At 43.3% G+C, this 10,175-nt stretch overlaps 1 long non-coding RNA gene across 1 annotated transcript in view; it reads left to right on the plus strand.

Annotated features, from left to right (window-relative positions):
• Window positions 1–9,740, plus strand: part of LOC134481494 (uncharacterized) — a 15,684-nt gene extending 5,944 nt beyond the window's left edge. Inside the window, exons 2-4 of the long non-coding RNA XR_010057002.1 lie at window positions 3,078–3,185; window positions 8,476–8,625; window positions 9,097–9,740. This is a non-coding gene — a long non-coding RNA (uncharacterized LOC134481494). The remainder of the gene's footprint in view (window positions 1–3,077; window positions 3,186–8,475; window positions 8,626–9,096) is intronic.
• The last annotated feature ends 435 nt before the right edge of the window (window positions 9,741–10,175 follow it).

The raw sequence follows: 10,175 nt of genomic DNA on the forward strand, positions 1-10,175 counted from the left end.
CTCCTCTTTTTCTCTTTGGGTGCTAGTCTGTGTTCCTGCCGTCCCTGGAACATTAAACTGTACACATCTTAGGAAGTAAGTGGCTGTATGTGGGTCAGGGCATCATTCAGAAAATTTCTGAAAATAGACTTCTTGCATTAGAATCTGTCTCCTTCTACAAATAATATTTTAGGGGGATAGAATGATGGTTCAGCAGCTAGGAGGACTGACTGCTCTTCCAGAAGACCTTGATTCAATCCCCACCACCTACATGTCAGCTCACAACTGTCTGTAACTCCAGTTCCAGGAGACCTGACACCCTCGCACCAATGCATGTAAAATAAAACTAAATTTAATTTTTAAAACAATAACATTTTGGAAGGTGGGGACAGCTCAGCTGGTGGAGTTTGTAGGACTAGGAGGCTGCTGCTGGAGAAGTTACTATTTTCTCAATCATGCCTGCTTCTGTTGTTTCTGTTTGCTTTTAATTTAGGCAGAAGCCAGGTGTGATGGCCACACACCAGAAGCAGAGGCAGGCAATGCCTGGGAGTTTATGGCCAGCTATGGTCTTCATAGCAAGCTCCAGGCCAGCCAAGGCAACACAATTTTACTGTTTTAAAACAAATTATACAGAGCTAGCTGAGCCTGGGAGCTCAACTCTCTAGTCTTAGCTGCTAAAGAGCTAATGCAGGAAGTTCCCAAGTTCAAGGCCCAAATGGGCAATTTAGTGAGAGTGGAAACAGATTAGGGATATAGCTCAGTGGTGAGCACTACTGCTCATGCTTAAGGCCCCATGTTCAAGCTCAGTACTGAAAAAATCTAGGCAGAACTAGCAGCTGCACTGTATGATCGTGGCTTGGGGTATTCAGCCTTCAAAAGGAAGGCTCCCTTAACCTCTGTGTATATTATGAGAGCATTTTTAAGGTTTTAATTAATACATAAAATTTCACTATTGGCTAGGCAGTGATGGCACACGCCTTTAATCTCAGCTCTTGGGAGGCAGAGACAGGCAGATCTCTGAGTTCCAGGTCAACCTGGTTTACAGAGTGAATTCCAGGACATCCAGAACTACACAATTATTGCTCTATTTATGGAGTAAGAGTGTGTTTTAGTTAGGATTTTACTGCTATGAACAGACACCGTGACCAAAGCAACTCTTATAAGGACAACATTTAATTGGGGCTGGCTTAAAGGTTCAGGGGTTCTGTCCATTGTCATCGAGGCAGGAGCATGGCAGCATCCAGGCAGGCGTAGCGCAAGAGGAGCTGAAAGTTCTACATCTTCATCTGAAGGCCAGTAGGAAAAGAATGGCTTCCAAGGAGCTAGGACAAAGGTGTTTTGTTTTGTTTTGTTTTGTTTTGTTTTGTTTTGTTTTGTTTATATGAGTACACTGTCGCTTCAGACACACCAGAAGAGGGCATCGGATTTTATTTCAGATGGTTGTGAGCCACCAGGTGGTTGCTGGGAATTGAACTCAGGACGACCTCTGTAAGAACAGTCAGTGCTCTTAACCGCTAAGTCATCTTTCCAGCCCTAGGTCAAGGGTCTTAAAGCCTACGCCCACAGTGACACGGGTCCTCCAACAAGACCACACCTCCAAATAGCACCACTCCCTGAGCCAAGCATATTCAAACCACCGGATTGGGAAATGAAACACCACGATAAAGATAAAGTTAATTTCTTTTTTTAAAAAATTATGCATTTATAATGTGTGTGTGTGTGTGTGTGTGTGTGTGCGTGTGTGTGTGTGTGTGCGTGTGTGTGTGTGTGTTGCATATGGACATGGGCATGCCACAGCACATAACTTTTTTTTTCTTTTTCTTTTTTTTGGAGCTGGGGACCGAACCCAGGGCCTTGCGCTTGTTAGGCAAGCGCTCTACCACTGAGCTAAATCCCCAACCCCCACATAACTTTATGGAGTCAACTTTTATGTTGGTTTTAGGGTTCAGTGGTTTGAATGATAAATGTCCCCATAGTCTTAGACACTTGAATGCTTGGTTCCCAGTGGCTGGTGCAGTTTGGGTAGGCTTAGGGGGTCTTGTTGAGGGAAGTATGTCACTGGTGTATGGCCTTTGAGAATTCAAAACGTGTGCCATTTCTAGTTCACGTTCTTTGCCTTGTGCTTGCAGTTCAAGATGTGAGCCCTTAGCATCCTGCGGCAGCCACCATGTCTGCCATTCCCCACCACCGTAGACCCTAGCTCTCTAGAACCCTAAGCCCAAGTAAACTCTTCCCTAAGGTGCCTTGCTCATGGTGTTTTATCACACAGCAGAAAATCAACTAACACACAGACCGAACTTAGCATTCAGAATTTCTTCCTTTGGCTGTGTTATTGGGTACAGGGTCACAAGCTACGTTCCCTGGCATGGATTCAGAAGGGAAGTGGGGGCTAGGCAGTGTTCTGCATTCTGAGCTAAGAGTAGCAAATGCTGCAAATACCATCGCTTTCAGGAGATGCTCTTTAATGCAGTGCGAGGCAATGATTTTCCTCTCTCAGGACCCTCCCTCCCTTATTTCCCAGTAATACTCTTCTGCTCCAAGCTGTGTTTGCCCCTTCCTCTGCTTTGAGTCTCCAGCTGAACCCTTTACCCATGCCAGGAGGACTAAGAGAGAATACTGGAAATCTACACTTTTGACTCCCTTTTTAGAAAGAGGGAGAGCTGCAGCCCCATACCAGGTCCTGGAATGTCATAGACATTCTGGACCAAGGAAAGGATGTAACACCCTCATCTGGACCCTATAAAGTGATGGACAGCTGACGCTCGATGGCATAGCCCAGACTAATACACATCTGTATATGTCAAGGATCTAGGACTCCCCAGTTGTCCCTGGAGTTTCGGCTCAGCTAGGTCCTGTGCTGTTGACACGGCTGAACTGGCTGCTGATCTGTTTCTCTCTGTGGTGGTTTGAATGAGAATCCTCCCCTCTCCCCAGCTCATATTTGAATGCTTGGTCATTAGGGAATGGCACTATTTGAGAGGGATTAGGAGGTGTGGCCTTGTTGAAGTAGGCGTGGCCTTTTTGGAGAGAGTATGTCACTGGGTGGTGGGCTTGGGGTTTCAAAAGCTCAAGGTTCTACTAGTGTCTTTCCCTTCCAGCTGCCTGAGGATCTGGATGTAGGACTCTCGGCTAGTTCTCCAGCATCATGTCTGCCTGTATGCCGCCATGCTTCCTGCCACGATGCTGTACACCTCAACTTTTAAACTGTAAGCCAGCACCAATTAAATTTTTCTTTAGGGCTGGAGAGATGGCTCAGCAGTTAAGAGCACCCGACTGCTCTTCCAGAGGTCATGAGTTCAATTCCCAGCAACCACATGGTGGCTCACAACCATCTGTAAAGAGATCTGATGCCCCTTTCTGGTGTATCTGAAGACAGCTACAGTGTACATATATATATATAATAAATAAAATAAATCTTAAAACAAAAACAAACAAACAAATAAATTTTTCTTTAAATAAGAGTTGCCATGATCACGGTGTCTTTTCACAGCAATAGTACACTGACTAAGACATTGTCCCTCATTTAACTCTGCCTCAAAGCTGAAATCCACAGCTTACCTCTCAAACCTGGCTTCAGCAGCAGCCCCTCTGGTTCGTTTTCTCACCAATACAGACTCTTTCTCAGCTCGCTTCAGAAACCTTTTGAACTCTGACGTAGCCTCTTCATTCTGATACTTGTCTTCATTCTGTAACCCATACACATGCATACAGATGTATAGATGTATTTATTGTGTATTAGTAATTTAAGATTGGAATAAAAGACCCTGCATGCCCCTCAGTCAGGCTGCCAACACAGGTGGATCATAAACTGTGTGAATTTACTGTTGTTCAATGAATTCTGATATTGTGGGAGGACACAAGCATGTTTGCTTATGTTTTTGGCAAAGCACACTCATGATACTAGACCAAGAAGGAAAATTCCTAGAAAAAAAAAAAGAACTGGTCCTTTTGAGTGTCTTCTGTGAAGACAGCATAATGTCCTATTTTGGTGGCTCTCAAATTACTTTTTTTTTAAGATTACTTATTATGTATACAGCATTCTGCCTGCATGAGTGTCTGAAGGCTAGAAGAGGGCACCAGATCCCCTTACAGATGGTTGTGAGCCACCATGTGGTTGCTGGGAATTGAACTCAGGACTTCTGGAAGAGCAGCTGGTGCTCTTGCCGCTGAGCCATCTCTCCAGTTCCTCTAATTACTTTCATTAAAAAAAATATTTATTTAGATTAATTTCGAATTGTGTGTATGTATGTAGATAAGTGTATGTGAGTACAAGTAGCTGTGGAGGCCAGAGCTGTCAGATAATTTAGAGCTGGATTTATAGACAGTTGTGAGCTTGGATGCTGGAAACTGAACTCAGGTCCTCTGGAAGAAAAGCAGTTGTTTTTAACTGTTGAGCCGTCTTTCCAGCCCCTCAAATTAATTCTAATTGAAGAAAAAAAAAAGCTTTATAGCCAATGCTCTTAAGATATACAAGAAGGGAGCTGGTTAAGGGAATTGGCTGTTCTTACAGAAGACCTTAGTTCAATTCTCAGCACCCTCAAGGTGGCTCACCACCATCTGTTACTCCAGTCCCGGGGGATCCAGTCCTCTTTCTTTTTGTATACAGTGCATGGACATACATGCAGGAAAAACACTCACACATAAAATAAAATAAATAAATCTTTCAAAAGGTTTTACAGAGGGAAAACCCTCTAGCTTTAAATTCAGAGGAATATGAATTCTGCAAAGATTTGTACCCTCTAGCCAGAATCTTCAACTGTGACCCAATATTAAAATTCAAGAGTTTTTATCAATTAAGAAACATCTTTTCCAAGGCACAATTAGAAACAGATTGATAAATTCCCCTTTCCACATTTTTTTTGGGGGGGAGCAGGGTTTTTCTGTGTAATTACGTAATTTTCCTCTTGTCTATTGTAGACTTGCTTAATAGACCAGGCTAACCTTAAGCTCAGAGATTCTCGCCTGCCTCTGGCTCTTAAGTGCTGAGATTAAAGGGATGTGTCACGACGCCAAGCCTCCACATCAGTTTTTTTTTTTTTTTCGGAGTTGGGGACCGAACCCAGGGCCTTGCGCTTGCTAGGCAAGTGCTCTACCACTGAGCTAAATCCCCAACCCTCACATCAGTTTTTATAAGCCCAGAAAAGTGCATTTATCAGATTAACAAAAATTATTTTTTGTTAAAAGTAGTGGTGGAAGAAGTAAGCAGACTGGGTGTAGAGACCAAAATTCACATCTTAGGATGTTCTATTCCTAGCTGGTGTTTGTGAAGCAATTAGGCTTAGGTCATAGCTATGCCCCAGGCATGTAACTGTGGTAACTCATGTCTTGTCAAGTCCTCTGCGAATGATGCATACTGTGGGCTGGAAGACGGTGTCTGGCCTTACCTCATAGTCTAGAGGCCATTAAGTACCTTGTTAAAGGATCTTTCTATGGGGATTTTCTCTGAACCCTGAATACTTTCTGAATTATCTTAACGAGAAGGAAACATCTTTGCCCAGAGGAATATTGTTGGTGAAAGATATCTCTAAACATCATTTTATTGGTTTTACTTGGCAAGCTTTTGGACCTGGCTATGGAGTTTGGCAGATGCCACCCACCAGGCTCAATTTACAGCCACTCAGCATTTATTTCCAATAATGACTTTTCTTTTTAACTCACACAGATCAATATCTACATGGTCCTTTAATAAGGGCTCACTTTGATTAACTTCCCTTTCACTCTAACCTTCACAACCAATAAGTGAAAGGTTTGAGACTCTTCCCTTCCTCCCCCTCTCTCTCCCTTTTCTTTCCCTTTTCAGGATCTTATGATGGCCAGCTGACCTCAAACTCACCATCTAGCTGATGCTGGCCTCGAACTCCTGGTCCTTCTGCCTCTACCTCCCAAGTACTGGCATTCCATTTTTGAACCTGCACGCTTGGTTTTGAGTCTCTTTTATTTTTTTTAAAGAGATTGAAAGTGCTATCCAGAAGGGATATCACAAACATTCTCTCAGGAGGTTCACCCTTTGAATGTAGAGAGCCCCAGAGGAGACCAGGGATCTCTGCTTTTCAATCTTTTTTATTTTTTTCTTCGGAGCTGGGGACCGAACCCAGGGTCTTGTGCTTGCTAGGCAAGCGCTCTACCACTGAGCTAAATCCCCAACCCCTCTGGTTTCCTTTTTTTCTTTCTTTCTTTCTTCCTTTCTTTCTTTTTTTTAAAGATTTATTAATTTATTATATATAAGTACACTGTAGCTGTCTTCAGATACACCAGAAGAGGGCATCGGATCTCTTTACAAATGGTTGTGAGCCACCATGTGGTTGCTGGGAATTGAACTCAGGACCTCTGGAAGAGCAGTCAGTGCTCTTAACCACTGAGCCATCTCCCCAGGCCGCTCTGGTTTTCAATCTTAAGGCGGCTCATGCAGAGATTATTTTGCTTTGAACATCTCTGCTGGCGCTGTCAGTACCCCTCTGACTTAAAAAGACATTGCAGATGACTAAATGGCTACTTCATTGTTTTGCTTTTTGAGTGTAGCTGTGTAGGACTGGCTAGCTTGGAGCTCGTTGTAGACCAGCTGCCCTTGAACTCAGGGATGTCCGTCTGTTTCTCCTTCCTGAGTGCTAGGATTAAAGGGAGTGTGCTGCCACACCCGGTCTCCATGTTTATTTCTGTCAGTCATTATCAAGAAAAAGTTAACTAATTGGGGTAAGAGCAGGGCAGTGAAATAGAACCAAGGGAAGGGACACCATCTTGAGAACGATGCCGACTAGGTGTTTCTGGGATAGGAAATGTAAATGAAGGGCTGGTTCCTAGGTTGGGATGAGTGCGCAATGACAGACGGCTGAGGAATGGGGCAATCATTTAATGTCCTAGTAACATCCACGTTTGAATTGAGGTGGCCTTAAGCAGCAGAGGGTGAGGTGGAATATACATGTGTCGTGGAAAATGACCAAAACAGATAACCAAATGGCAGTGGTTTGGGTTGACCCTGAGGTTTAGCAAAAGCAGACCCACATGTCTGGTGAGGAACTGTGGAGAGTTTCTATTTACAGACTCCTGAGTGGGAAAACCAGGCACATTACTGAGTTCCCCAGCTTCTCCTTCTCTGATTGGAAATTCACTTTTCCCCAGTTTCTCTGCTGTCAACACGTACTGTGTGTGTGTGTGTGTGTGTGTGTGTGTGTGTGTGTTTTTAAAGTCAATTTAAAAGTAGACTGAATTGCTATGACTAATGTCAGAACTCCCAAAGCAGGCTTTTTCCAAAAATACATTGTAATTGAGAGTACTATAAGCTCAGTGTAAAAGGGCTGTGACACAACTTTTGGCCCCAGGCTGAACCAGATGTTTCCTGTTGGTTTGGGCACAGCAGGAACATCTGCAGGTCTCCATACTCCTTCACTGCTCTTTCTATGGTGCTTTAAATGTCTTAAATCAAACTTCTTTATAAGTGAATGTTTCCAATGGGTATATCCAAACAGTCCACCTTAATAATTCTTATTTTCCCCTTTAGTTTCTAAGAAATTATTGTAGGCAAAAAAATCAGACTATAGATCAAGATGGTAAAACACACACACACACACACACACACACACACACACACACACACGAACAATTCAGGGCCTCCCACTTGTCAAACATGAGCTTTATCACTGAGCTACATTTCCTTTGGAGAAAATTTATTTTGAGACAATGTTTCAACTACATTTCCTGCCTCAGGTTCCTAAGTAATTGACCATGCAACTGTGTATTGCCACTCCAGATATAAACACTTGTTTCTGAATTTAACTATCTTCATGTCCTTTGGGAATTTTTTTTTCTAATTTTTAGGTTTGTTTAGACAACTTGCTCTGTCGCCCAGAGTGTCCTAGAAGGCTCTCTGTAGCTCAGGGTTACTTCAGCCTTGCAGTCTTTCTGCCTGTGCCTCTGGGATTACAGGCATGCACCATCATGCCTAGTTTGCCCAACTTAGGTTTTGGGTTCCTTTTGGTTGTTTTTTTTGTTTTTTTGTTTTTTTTTTTTGGTTCTTTTTTTCGGAGCTGGGGACCGAACCCAGGGCCTTGCGCTTCCTAGGTAAGCGCTCTACCACTGAGCTAAATCCTCAGCCCCTTGGTTGTTGTTTTGAAACAGGGATTTCCTATGTGGCCCTGGCTGATCTGGAACTCATTATGTAGACCAGGCTATCCTCCAATTTGCTGTCCTCCTGCCTCTGTCTCCTGAGTGCTGGGATTACAGACGTGCTACCATGCTCAGTTCCAAATTAGTTTTGAAAAGGTGACAGCCTTTAGTCAAGGTGGTTTCACAGGGTTAGTACCTTGTGTTAAGAGGAAGGTCAGAGACACAGGAAGTGATGATTATGTTTCAAAAGTTCACAAAGGGATAACAGGATTGCATTCATGCCGAGTGCTCAATTAATTTTACCAAGAGGTCAATTGTTAGGGAGGAGTGATAGATAAAAAAAATAAAGTAAAAATGACATCACCATTTACTGAGTGTTTACTTTGTACCATCCAGAAGCCATGTCCTGCATTGAATCCGATGCTGTCTATTATCATCTTTTGATAATATGTGTGAACTAAGAAGAGCAGAGAAGTTAACTAGCTTATTGAAAGCAACCTGCCTGGCAGCCTGTTAAACAGAAGACATCGATCCATCTCTTCAGAGGTTTGTTCAGCAGTCACAATTTACTAATGGCCCTACACTCCTTAGGCTGCTAGTTCAATTACTCTCCTATACCAAGTGTGACTTGTGTCCTTTATGCATTGTAGCTATGCAGTGCTAGAAAGATGACTCGGTGATTAAGAGGGCACATTGCTCTTCCAGAGAACCTGTGCTGGGTTCTCAGCACCCTCCTGGGTGGCTGGCTTGTAAGTGTAGCTTTGGGGGGATCTGGGATCTGACACCCTCTTCTCTTCCTTGGGTAGGTACTGACCAGGACACTTCCTTCTTGTTGACTACCTTTCATAATACTGGAAGGTGCTGTATAGGCTTCTGGGGGATGTAACACCCAGATATGAACCCCATGAGCCACAGTAACAACTGGCTTGGCAAGGCATACCTATGAGTACAATAGTGCCAAGGAAATTACGGGAGCAACCAACTGCTTCCTGGTTGGGCTGAAATTCTACTCTACAGGATGGAGTGGAATTTGGCCAAGATCCTGCAGCTGGAGAGCTCACAGACTTAGAGGTGAACCTACTACCATTGTTTTGTTAACTGGACATAGTGTCAGACTGCCGTGTAAGTACTTATCACTAAACTAATAGGTAAGTGCAACTCTCAGTCCTCTCTAGAGAAGCTTCTTTTTCTAATACAGAGTCACACCTGGTCAAAGTGCAAAGAAGTGATGTCTGTGGAGTGCTCAGCCATAGTAGATGTGACATCTATATCATGTTACCTCCACACAGGCTCAGGGAACACTGAGGAGGAGGAGGTGGTGGTGGAAGGATTGTTAAGAGGTAGAGGTCTGGGATGACTGGACTCTTCTGGACATGACCACTGCACTCATGAATTCACAGCAGCCATGGTTGCCTGTTAAAGATCTGTACAAGAGCAAGCAGTCAACATTCCAGTGTGAATGGAGCCTAGAAGCCCCACCCCTAGCTGAAGAACTATTGGCCTTTGATGGCTGCTAGGGTGAGTCGGTTTTCTTTAGAGATGGGTCCCTGACCACGCTCTAGTGGATGGTTTTACAGGCATGCATGTGTGGGAAACATTAACTGGCCTCAGTGGGTTAAGAAACAACGAAAAAGAGGCCATGGAGTTGAGAGGGCGCATAGGGGGATCTGGGAGGAGTCGAGGGAGGGCGAATATGATTAAAATATATTGTATGCATGTATTAAATTCTCAAATAGAAATAAAATCACAGATTTTTAACATATATACATATATACGCATATATACACATATGCGTATATATATACACACACACATATATCTATATATATGTATATATATGTATATGAAACTGGATTTGGTGTTAAAAGCCTGTAAACTCATCACTTGGGAGGGGGAGGCTTGAATTAGAAGGATCTCTTGTAAATTCAGATTAGCTAGAGCTACGTGTTGAAATACTGTCTCAAAACCAAACGAAAACCAACCAAACAAACAAAAAGTCACTTAAAGTTCTGGAACTAGCTAAATTGGTAAACCGGAAGGCTTTTCTTATTTTAGAGAGGCCATTTGTCAATGATATTGATCAAGAGGTGGTGGTA

Source organism: Rattus norvegicus, chromosome 13, assembly GCF_036323735.1.
Source record: "Rattus norvegicus strain BN/NHsdMcwi chromosome 13, GRCr8, whole genome shotgun sequence".
Taxonomy (NCBI): Eukaryota; Metazoa; Chordata; class Mammalia; order Rodentia; family Muridae; genus Rattus; species Rattus norvegicus.